We start from the raw sequence: 12,684 nt of genomic DNA, 5'->3' as shown, positions 1-12,684 counted from the left end.
GTCCGAGAACAGTTATTTAATAAACACAAGATTTTAGAGCCGTCTTGAAGAGGACGGGAGCAAGTCGTCGAAACATCGGCAGTTTAGCTGTTTTAGTAGTTGCAATGATGCGGCCCAATACATAAAATTATTTTATCCAGGATTTTGCTTCGTCATACAAGAATTCTTGCTTAGACATCGAGCTATTGGGGCTCTGTGATCAAGGAAGCAGTTGACAGCAGACTATGTGAATAGATGGTGTAATAGAGACAGCAGCTATTTACTCAGTGATGCAAGGAAACACAGAGCAAGACTTCTCTTAGTTTATCAAACAATGCCAGTGATGGCGCTGCGATCAAAATCTATGAAGTTAGAGGGCGCTACTTCAGTACGCGCCATTCCCTTCTTGTCATCATGACGTAATCCAGCCAATAACGTGCCGTCCTTATGGTACGAAAGTGGTATCCTCGCCAGTTTCACGAGGTCAAACTTAACCCCTGACGACGATGAAGGCAATCATCGAAAACTCAGGATCTTATCCGAATTTGAAGTGGCAAGTGACTGAGAACTTACAATCTCAGTTTCGCTTCTGTTTGTAGCCGTCAGGAAGGTTACAGGAAGCTGTGACTCTCGATATGTCTCCAATTCCTAGAATCATGGTGTGGAGAGCTGCTGAATACGACAGCACGACTGATTTGGTAGTTCTTGGAGGAATGCTGAATACTCACCAGTAGGTGCCAAGAGCAAGCACTGTTGCCTAATACTTCAAGACTAGGGTACCAAACAGCGTGTTGCAGCGTTATAATGAAAGACACCATACTGCAAATTAAACTAAAAACGCCTTGTGGATTGTTGATCGGGCTTACCGGTTTCCTGATTTATCACCCGCGCATCTATGGGGCATGTTCAGAAGACGTACGATTTCATAACGTTTTTCAGCAAGAAATTTTCAAGACTGGCATAAGACCTTTTTGTTTTTTCGGGAGTTTCAAGGAATTTCTCATGATAACATTCCACGCTGCAACAAATGCAAGAGTGTAGTGGTCTTGGCGTCAGATCTCACGATGATGGACGTATGTTCCGAAGGGAATGGAAGTTTAATTATATAATACCCGTTGTCGGGTGAACAACGCTACATCTACATTTTCGTGAGTACTCTGCAATTCATAAAGTGATTGGCAGGGAATTCAACGAACCACCATCAGACTCTCTACCGTTCCTACCTCGAATGTGCGGGAAGAAAAGAGCTCTCATTTCTCTTATTCTCGAAAAAGTCCGACAAACGTTGGAATGGTGTTTCGTGGTGTAACACTTCCCATCAAGGCCAGTGTGTGATCCGTCTTCAGCTCTTATGTGCCCAGTATGAACTCGCATAATTTTATTTTCTTTACTCATCAGCTACCCTTGTGCAATATTGAGCTGCGTGCATTGTATGTACTGCAAGAAGAAAGTAAATGTAAGAAAACTATATGCACAAAACCTTTTTGCTTCATCAGGCTGCTAACTGATCTGATGCAATGGGCCACGGATTACCAGTTGTGCCAACCTCTTCATCTCAGAGTAACACTTGCACCTACGTCCTTAATTATCTGTTTGATATATTCCTGTCTGTGGCTTTCCTTGTAGCTTTCACCATCTACTCCCTGATAGCTTAACACACGTGCTATCATACTGCCCCTTCTTCTCGTTAATGTTTTACATATATTCTTTTCCTCGTCGATTCTATGGAGAACCTCCTCATTCCTTACATTATCAGTCCAACTAATTTTCAACATTCTTCTGTAGCACCACATCTCAAAATTTGCGATTCTTTTCTTCTCTGGTATATCCACAGTCCATGATTCACTATCAAACGGTGCTGCGCTCTGAACACACATTCTCAGATATTTCTTCCTCGAATCTGCAACTAGTATTTCTTTCGACCATAAATGCTGTCTGTGCCTGCGGCAAGGCTGCTTTTTACGTCTTCTATGATTCCTAGGTCATGTGTTGTTTTTCTTCCAATCTAGCAGAATTCCTCAACCTTTACTACGTCATTATTACCAATTTGACGATAAGTTTATTGCTACCCTCATTAACGCTGCTCCTCATTACTTTCGTCATTCTTCCTTTTACTCTCAGTCCATATTAAGTACTCATTAGGCTGTTCATTTCATTTTATGTTTTCTGTCATTCTTCTTTCAACTCACCACAAACAGAGAAGTAATCAGCGATTCCTACCATCGATATCCTTTCACCACGATTTTCAAGCCCACACTTGAAAATTTATTTTATTTCTGTCATTCTTAGATGTGTAGACTGAAAACAAAAAAAGGTCGAAATACGGCATCTCTGTCTGACATCTTTTTTATACCGATCACCTCGTTCTTTGTGTTCGTTCTTACTGTTCCCTCTCGATTCTTTTACATTTTGTCTGTTACCCGATTTTGCATTCAGATTCCTTCTATTTTTCACAGAAGTTCGAATATCCTACATCATTTTACGTTGCCGAACGCTTTTTCTAGTTCGACAAATCCTACGAACTATAACAGAACGTTATAAAAGAGCGTCCACAGCTACCTAAGCTCTGAGATAATGTTGTAAATATTTGTATGTACGTAAGATATGTGTAATCTTTTTACCTGTGAATTTCTTTAAAAAAACAGTTGCCAGGTATGGTTCAGCTTCATGGATCTTTTTTCTGGCTTCTCTCCTGACTGCAAGGAAATCAGATGGTGGTCATGTTTTATCTCTGCATAACTTTGATTAACTGCATCTGATTCAAAGCTACAATGCTCTTACTTAATATTATCGTTGTTCCTTGGCCTCACCTGATTTTAAATACGATATTGCAGTGCCTGTGTTGTTCAGAAGTACAATGCAATGTTCCTTTGTTCATGGGTGCATGTCCGAAGCAACAAGCCCTCCGACGTCTACAGCTGTTATGAAATACGTGAAATATGTTCGCCGTTGCGAATACAGACAACCATCAGCAGTGTAATGGAATGAAGACAATGAAAATTTGTGCCGGAGCAGGACTAGAACCCGAATTTTCCGCTTATCGCGAGCAGTCCCCTTACCGTTAGACACTCCACAGGCAGACTCAAACCTCTATATGTCGTGAATCATGTGTCTGCAACCTGCACTCGTGCTACCATTACGTATATTCCCGTCAAAGAGATACGTATTAATTGCTTCGTACTTCTGAATAATACAAGCACTGCAATATTGTATTTATACCCCGACACAGGGAAAATGACCTTCAATCAAAATGTCTCCTCGCTATGGGAATATTCATAATATACCGGGTGATGAAAAAGTCAGTATAAATTTGAAGACTTAATAAATTACGGAATAATGTAGATAGAGAGGTAAAAATTGACACACATGCTTGGAATGACATGGGGTTTTATTAGAACCGAGGAAAAACTTCACAAAATGTCCGACAGATGGCGAAGGACAGCAAAACGTCAGCGACTTCGCATGACAATCGTGTATAGAAGGAGCTATAATGCGAGAGAGAATCAGAGGCGTCAGCAGTCGCATCATGTTGACGTTACCCGAAAAGGCGCTTTTAGTGAAGCTGTATTACCAGAATGGGGAATGTGCTAGTTCAGCGTTACGATCCTATCGCCATAGGAAGGGGATTCGAGCGGGTAAAGGTCCGTTGACAACTGCAGCTGTGGCGAGAATGATTTCGAAGCTCGGAGACACAGGTTGTTTAGAAGATAGACCCCGCAGTGGCCGACGGAGCACAAAGCGTAATGCTGCTGAGACAGTTCAGGAAGAAATGGAGATTGTAGCGGGTTCGTCTATGCACGGGGAAGTCAGCGCTCGTGCAGTCGCACGTCGCACCGGCATTCCATACACTACTGTTTGGTTGGCACTGATGCGTACCCTCCGGTGCTATCCGTACAAAATCAATCGGCATCATGAACTGTTACCTGGCGATTTAGTGAAACGGAGGGCATTTGCGGTTTGGGCGTTTCAAAAGATGGCGGAAGATGACGATTGGTTGAGTAACGTGTTGTGGACCGACGAAGCTCATTTCACGCTCCGAGGGTCTGTCAACGCCCACAACTGCAAAATTTGGGCTACCGAAAATCCTAGAACTGTCGTGGAAACTCCATTGCACGACGAGAAAGTCACGGTATGGGTTGGATTTACCACATCTACCGTTATTGGACCTTTTTTCTACGAGGAAATGCGTGATTTTGGTTTTGTAACTGCTACCGTGACGGGTGAGAGGTGCGCCGATATCTTACAGAATCGCATCATCCCCAGCCTGGCTGATAAACACCTGCTGGAACGTACGATGTTTATGCAGGATGGCACTCCACCCCATATTGCTAAAAGCGTGAAATATCTCTTGCGCGCGTGGTTTGATGATGATCGTGTGCTCAGCCGCCACTTTCGTCATGCTTGGCCTCCCAGGTCCCCGGCTATCAGTCCGTGCGATTATGGCTTTGGGGTTACCTGAAGTCGCAAGTGTATCGTGATCGACCAACATCTCTAGGGATGCTGAAAAACAACATCCGAACCCAATACCTCACCATAACTCCGGACATGCTTTACAGTGCTGTTCACAACATTATTCCTCAACTACAGCTATTGTTGAGGAATGATGGTGGACATATTGAAACGTCCCCTTTTTAACAAATTATACACGACTGTGCTTAACCTGACACACAATATTTTGTTAGCGCAACGCAATCTGACTTTCAAGAATCCCTACAAAAGAATGGCCCTGACTAACATTAAACTATACCTTCCACAAATCACTTACCTCACAAAAATCTTCGCTGCTCAAGCTACTGCAATACAGCGAGCGCCACTACTGCCAGCTAAATAAATGATTCAAACTATGGAAGGCACTAACTACTGATAGGGATAGTTAGCAAATGAAAGATATTAATAGAGAACAAACAATGTATTTACCTTGATATCATCATGTATAAATATAGCAGTTCATGACAAATTACAAATCTCCGCCATCTCTCTCCCCACATCCACCACTGCTGGCGGCTCACCTCCAACTGCGCAACGCTACTCGTTGTTCACAGCCAGCTACCTAACACTACAATGGCGAGTATTACAACAATGCAAAGCAGCCACAGACTGCACACAGCACAGCCAGTGATAACCTAAACAGCCTACTTACATAGAGAAAACATAAACAGCCTACTATGAGCGTTTCTCAAAGTACAGACAAAATACAGTTTCATAAGTGTGAAGTTAACCAACTGTGTATTGCTTAAACATGTGTCACTGATGTAGTAAAAAAAATGTTTATCTCTCAGTTAAATGATCAGATAGCTGTGTAATTTGTGTGTTAGAGAAATATGGTACCGATGTGTAAAGTTGTATAAGCAAATACCATATTAGCTAGGGTTCCTTGTGGTTGCCACACACATGGTACACAAAGTAAGCATGTACCCCCCTGAGGATTAATGTAATTATACCCTCAGGTGTTACAGATTACAGCAATGGAATGAAATGTATCACGGAAAACTTTCTTTGTAATTCAAAAATCTTTAAAAATAAATGTTTTAAGTACAAAATTAATCACTCAAATGCGTGTACTGTAGCGCTAAATGTGCGTCTTGCTGTAAGATAATTCTGTGGAAGTGTCATACTTATCGTCCTCCGAAAGCTAAGTTCTGCAGAAGTCAATGTACTTACCTCATGATAAACAAAAGTGAAATGCTTTATGTATAGATATCATAGTTATTACGCTTATTGCCATGATGAAGAAAGTACTGTGCTGTAACGTATTGTTGTGCTATGGAAAAGGCTGTCTCCTTGTAGCTATACCACAAAAGTTACTACTAAAACATGTTTTACTTTCCAGAATAATTCAGAAAAACTGTGCAGATATAAAACAGATGTAGCGCAAAAGCAACATTGTAAATTGTCACTCATTAGTAGCGTCGTGATAAAATCGTGTATCTGTCACAAAAACTAATCACTCTGTCGTCTGGTATCTCACAGAAAGTACTTTAAACCCAGAATGTATTTTCAAGTAAACCAAAATGTTGCATTAAAATCTCATTAGCACTACTGGTAAATGTTCTAAGTATGTGAGCCTTATAGTCGTTATGTAATCGTGCAACTAACAAGCAAGAATGTACACACACAATAACACTGTGTCGTTTGTTCACAATAACAATGCATTCGTAATCTCTGTTTCAATAAGTTCTCTTGGTTCTTGACTGGATATTTAACTTCAAACATTGTTGCATGTTAACAGATTCTAAGTCTGACAAAGCATACTAGTAATGTAAAGTGGAAAGTTATATGGCAAAGACAAAGTTAAAAAGCAAATTATCTTCCAATAAACGGTTTCACATGTGAAATGTGGTGTAAACCTTTACTCTTCCTAGTGCACAGAGTTTCAACTTCAACGCAATTATCATGTTGTATACATCGGTAAAGAATGCTAAAATTTTTCTCAAGGCTAGCGTCTTATGTTAATTTTCTCGGAGCCAGCGGGCGCACGCGGCTGCCTGCTGTGCGAGTCATTGTCTGTCTCTTTGTTAGCGCGCGCCGTTATTGGGATTAGGAGACCTAACTTCAACAAATTCATTCTGACGAGATGGCCCTGCCCTGTTTGAATCCCGCCAGTTCTGATGCAATTCAGGTCTGTCATTACGATCATATCGTCTGTCGTCATGTCGGTGGTTCCTGTAGTTTCTTTCTTGTCGGTTAAGTGGTGGAGAATTTCTCCCTGAATCGTAACTGCACGCTGAACTGTTGCGTCTGAAGTTATTCTGTCTCCCTTGATAATAATTATTTTGGTTCCCATATTGTCTGCTTCTCTGATTGTCTCTGTGATAGTCACTACCGCGGAGAGGTGATCTTTCCCTGTAATTATTACTACTCTACCAACGGTTGTCGTACGGGTGGTGTCTATTTTGGTCACGATTTGCGTTGTAAGAATAGACCAGTCGTGTCCGGTTATTGTTTCTGTCGTCACGGAATTGTGACGGATGTTACATGTAATTGTTGTGTCCTTGTTTTCGCGTTCCGCGATTATCAGTGTCAATTTCTAGTTCTTGTAACAGTCCCTGAAAAGCTTCAATGTCGTCTTTGCAACGTCCTGCTAAAATAATATGCCGTAACTGTTCAGGTAATTTGATTAAGCAAATGCGGATAAGTTCTGAGGGGCTGTATGGGTTTGACAGGTACTGATTCTTGTGCAACATATCTTCAAAATATTTCACAAGACTGGAGAATTCAGATTGTTCGAAATGTTTCATCATTATGATACCATGTTTTACTCGGTCTTGTGTGGCTTGAGACCAATATGCTGAGAGGAAGGCATGGTAAAATTCTCCTTCACTGTGGCAATCGTGAATGACCGATCGCATTCTTACAGCTGGTTCATTCTCTAAGTAGCCACACATAAATTCTAATCTGTGTTCTAACGACCAGTTGGGAGGAAAACAATGAGAGAATTGATGGAGCCATGCTTGTGGATGAATGTCGTTGCCAGAATTCTTAATTGTTTTGAATTTACGTGTAGTAATGATCAGCTTATAGTCAAAGTCATCATGTCGGCGAGTCGCATATCGGTCATTGTTACGTCGTTTCGGCGGTTCCATTTCAAAATTCGGTGCACCTTGCCAATTTCTTTCATAATTTCCGAAATGCGCTGTGTTATTATTTTGTGGCTGTTCCGTATTTCTATGTCCCTCTTCCCGTATTGGGGTGCGAGTGTCCTCTGAAATACGTAATTCTTGTACTACTTGTGCCAACTGATCTTGCACTTCTCCGATTTCTTTTTTGTACTGTGTATTGATTTGATTTTGATTTTGTTCGAATTTTCTAATTTCTACATACTCTTCAGTGTCAGTGAAGGCTACAGGTGTTGTGTTATTCAGATCATCATCTACCTTTGCAGATAAGTTAGTGAACTGATCTGAAAGTTCGGCTACTTTATCCGATAGTGAAATTATTTCCTCTGTATGTTTTTCTGAACCAAGTTTCAGAGTATCTACTGTGTCCTTTTAAGTTTTCCTGAGTTTTTGCAAGTTGCGTAACCGAATCGGTAGATGCAACTGAGTCAATTTTAGCTTGCAAGGTGTCGTGATTTTCATGAACAATGGTTTGCAGTTCTTTTATGGCTGCTTCGTGATTCTGTAATACATTTTCATGCCGCGAAAAAATGGGTTGAAAATGCTCACAAATTTGTGTTTTTACGTCATTACAGACTTTTTGACATTTCGATTCAATGTTATGTAACTCACTAGTTAAATCTTCACGTGTTTGTTCAAGTGTTTGTTCCAATGAGTCTAACTTTTTAAGATTTTGTTCCACTGTGTCCAACTTTTGAAGCTTTTGCTGTGTTTGTCTCTGATTTTGTTCCATTGTGTCTAACTGTTGCTGTGTTTGTCTCTGATGTTGTTCCATTGTGTCTAACTTTTCAAGCTTTTGTCCCATTTGTTGCATTAATTGTAATAACAATGCACTGGTGTCTGAAACATGTTCCTCAGTGCTTTTCGGCAGTGAAGTTGCACCGGCAACATTCACACTTTGACATGTGGAAAATGTGTCTTGACTCATTTGAGAAAACGGTGGGAACCCAAAACCTGAGTCTGCAGTATTTGCAATATTGTGTTCTGTCATTCCCGATTCCTGAGGCGAGCTGTTGCCGACCAATCGATCGATAACGCTTCCCTGTTCACTACCTGTTTCACTGTCTACACCATTGTTTGCCGCCCGCTCCATTTCCCTATGCACAATTACCAAATTACTACTTTGAACATTAGTTAATTCATTACTCTGCGGCGCTAACACACTGCTTTCGTCTTCACTGTCATTTCTCAGTCTACTTTGGAGCCTAGTATTACGTTTTTTACACGCCATTATTGTCACAGTATTTCACACGATAACACAGAAAAGCGCAATTTGAAGAGCAAAATAAAATAACATAGCAATGGAAATAATGTCTACTTAATTGCCAGCGCAGCTGCGAAATACTTGGTGCAAATCTACATGCATGCCACAACTGTTTTACTGTACAACAATGAAAAACTACAACTACAAAGGAAATTCTCTCTATAATTACGCGCTAGCAATAAACAATAGCTACACTAATTACACAAACTACAAGAAAAAAAATCAGAAGATTCCAGTGAGGTATCCTAGGCTAAGGGTCGACATATGAAACGTCCCCTTTTTAACAAATTATACACGACTGTGCTTAACCTGACACACAATATTTTGTTAGCGCAACGCAATCTGACTTTCAAGAATCCCTACAAAAGAATGGCCCTGACTAACATTAAACTATACCTTCCACAAATCACTTACCTCACAAAAATCTTCGCTGCTCAAGCTACTGCAATACAGCGAGCGCCACTACTGCCAGCTAAATAAATGATTCAAACTATGGAAGGCACTAACTACTGATAGGGATAGTTAGCAAATGAAAGATATTAATAGAGAACAAACAATGTATTTACCTTGATATCATCATGTATAAATATAGCAGTTCATGACAAATTACAAATCTCCGCCATCTCTCTCCCCACATCCACCACTGCTGGCGGCTCACCTCCAACTGCGCAACGCTACGCGTTGTTCACAGCCAGCTGCCTAACACTACAATGGCGAGTATTACAAAAATGCAAAGCAGCCACAGACTGCACACAGCACAGCCAGTGATAACCTAAATAGCCTACTTACATAGAGAAAACATAAACAGCCTACTTACATAGAGAAAACATAAACAGCCTACTTACAATATTGAGCATTTACTGTAAAGAACATCGTATTTGCTTTGTCTTACTTTGTTATGCTAATTATTGCTATTCTGATCAGATGAAGCGCCATCTGTCGGACATTTTTGGAACTTTTGTATTTTTTTGGTTCTAATAAAACCTCATGTCATTCCAGGCATGTGTGCCAATTTGTACCTCTCTATCTACATTATTCTGTGATTTATTCAGTTTTCAAATTTATACTGACTTTTTGGTCACCCGGTATGTACGAGTGTTAATTGTAGACACGTAGTTGACGACATATGGTAGTATGGGTCTGGCCATGAAATGTGCTTTGATAGCCTAATGCTAAGGCGAGCGCTCGTGATAAACAGGAAACCCGGTTTCGAGTTCCAATCTAGTACAAATTTTCATTGTCGTCAATTTATACTTGATAGTTGTCCATTATGGCAACTGTAAATACATTTCACATAGGAGACGAGATACTGGCAGAAGTGAAGCTGTGAGGAGGGGGAGTGAGTCGTACTTGGGTAGCTGAGATGGTAGAGCACTTGCCCGCGAAAGGCAAAGGTCCCGAGTTCGAGTCTCGGTCCGGCACACAGTTTTAATCTGCCACGAAATTTCACTTACTTTAAATATTCGTACACCTTTGTGAAGGTACGGAAGAACGAAATTGGGAGTTACTAACATGGTGATGCTACTGATCAGACACTACTTGTGCAGCCTTGAATGTGTATTGTATGGGCAGTAAAAGGGCCTGCATTTATTATCGATTCGTTTTATGAAGTCCGACACCATTCAAAGAATCACTGCAATGCAACGCAAATGCTGGCATTGAGATACTGATATTTCTTCCCACGATTACGCATCACCCTTCTAGCAAATGAACCAACAAATACTAATTTTGCTGATTCTAATCTCTGCTCCTGTCATTAAGATAATTCCTCTTTCTCTTTGTGATAGCCAATTAAAACAAATAACTTCCAATATTTTACTAAATAAAAGATGGAATTATAATGATGAGACCAATTTAGGCCCTTTAGAAACCTCACATTGTCTCCTTTATGCTTCTTATTCGATAGAATGATGGAGAACAATTATCACGAAAATAAGTACTGAAAGGAGAAAATATAAAAATGCAGTAAATGAAGCAGGCAAAAAGGAATACAAACGTCTCAAAAATGAGATCGACAGGAAGTGCAAAATGGCTAAGCAGGAATGGCTAGAGGATAAATGTTAGGATGTAGAGGCTTATCTCATTAGGGGTAAGATAGATACTGCCTACGGGAAAATTAAAGAGACCTTTGGAGAAAAGAGAACCACTTTTATGAATATTAAGAGCTCAGATGGAAACCCAGTTCTAACCAAAGAAGGGAAAGCAGAAAGGTGGAAGGATTATGTAGAGGGTCTATACAAGGGCGATGTACTTGAGGACAATATTACGGAAATGGAAGAGGATGTAGATAAAAATGAAATGGGAGATATGATACTGCGTGAAGAGTTTGACAGAGCACTGAAAGATCTAAGTCGAAACACGGACCCGGGAGTAGACAACATTCCATTAGAACTACTGACAGCTTTGGGAGTGCCAGTCCTGACAAAACTCTACCATCTGGTGAGCAAGATGCATGAGACAGGCGAAATACCCTCAGACTTCAAGAAAGAATATAATAATTCCAATCCCAAAGAAAGCAGGTGTTGACAGATGTGAAAATTTCCGAACTATCAGTTTAATAAGTCACGGCTGCAAAATACTAACGCGAATTCTTTACAGACGAATGGAAAAACTAGTAGAAGCCTTTAACCTCCCCCTCACTTATCGCCCTTAATGACAGTGAAAAATTAAACCGCGTGTACCTATTGGAAATTTGGGAAAAAGCAATCGTCACCGAAGTTAATCTGTCGGTAAAGAGGGAGGAAAGGGTTACATCTAAATGAAAGGAAAAAAGCAAATGAAACTGGTGGAAATTAATTTTGAAAAGGGGTAAAGTTAATGAAGAAAGTAAATGTGCGGCCGTTACGTTAACAATTAACTAGCGGTAATTAGATATTTGAGATTTGGGGGAAATTACGGTCGCCAGTCCTAAGGACAATTACTATAGTAACTGAAAAAGAAAGGTAATTACACATACAATTAGCGCTAGAAGCGTGGCAACTGAAGGTTGACACGTGTAGTGTGAAAACTGAAAGTTTGTCAAAAGTAATAACTTTCGCTGCACTCTGACTTAATTTAGCAAAAGAATTAATAAAACCGGAAAACTGAAAGTTAATTTAGTGACTGAAGTTAATAGTGAGCTTTCTTTCTGAAGCACATCGAAATTCAGTAAAATACGGTTAGTCTTGGACTACCTCAACAATCATTTCAAAAGCAACTTGAATCTACGCAATTTAGAAATAAGAGATCTTTGGACTTGAATTAAATGATTCTGAACAATTAACAATGGTAAAATTTAGTACGTACCAAGCTGAGCTGCAGTCACAGGTAAGCTAAAATACGGTAACAAAACTCGCACTCTTAATTTGTGCTTGTGTAATCTAAATATTGTAGCCAGCTATGAATACTTAAAGTGAACTTTGAAATTAAAGCAGTGAAATGGAATTATGCTGGCGTTTGAATTTCCACGACACTCGGGTTCATTTCGGAAAAGGAAGGGACCCTGCTTGGCAATGCAATTGGGACAATGAGCAACAAAGGTTCATGCTACGTTGCTTTAATTTTGTGATTTGAACAGTTTGAAAAGCTGAGGTCTGCCATACAGTTCTGATACTTTACGTGCTTTCAGTCTTCCTTGTTGGTTGATTGAAGGTTTGAAGCCGTCGATCGAGGAGGTGGCGACAGTCACTCATTGTCGGCCGTCGCTGTTGCAGAAGTGGATGTTGGCGCGCCTTCTTCTCGACACGGTCACCAGACGAAACGGGCTCTTGATGTGCGCCAGCTAATGCTTCCTGTCCGCGACACCATGTCAGAAACTATCATCGCAAGTCGAGCGCAATTACATGC

The sequence above is a fragment of the Schistocerca serialis genome, chromosome 2 (genome assembly GCF_023864345.2).
Source record: "Schistocerca serialis cubense isolate TAMUIC-IGC-003099 chromosome 2, iqSchSeri2.2, whole genome shotgun sequence".
Taxonomy (NCBI): domain Eukaryota; kingdom Metazoa; phylum Arthropoda; class Insecta; order Orthoptera; family Acrididae; genus Schistocerca; species Schistocerca serialis.
The sequence above is the reverse complement of the archived record's forward strand: the minus strand, read 5'-3'. Positions refer to the sequence as shown.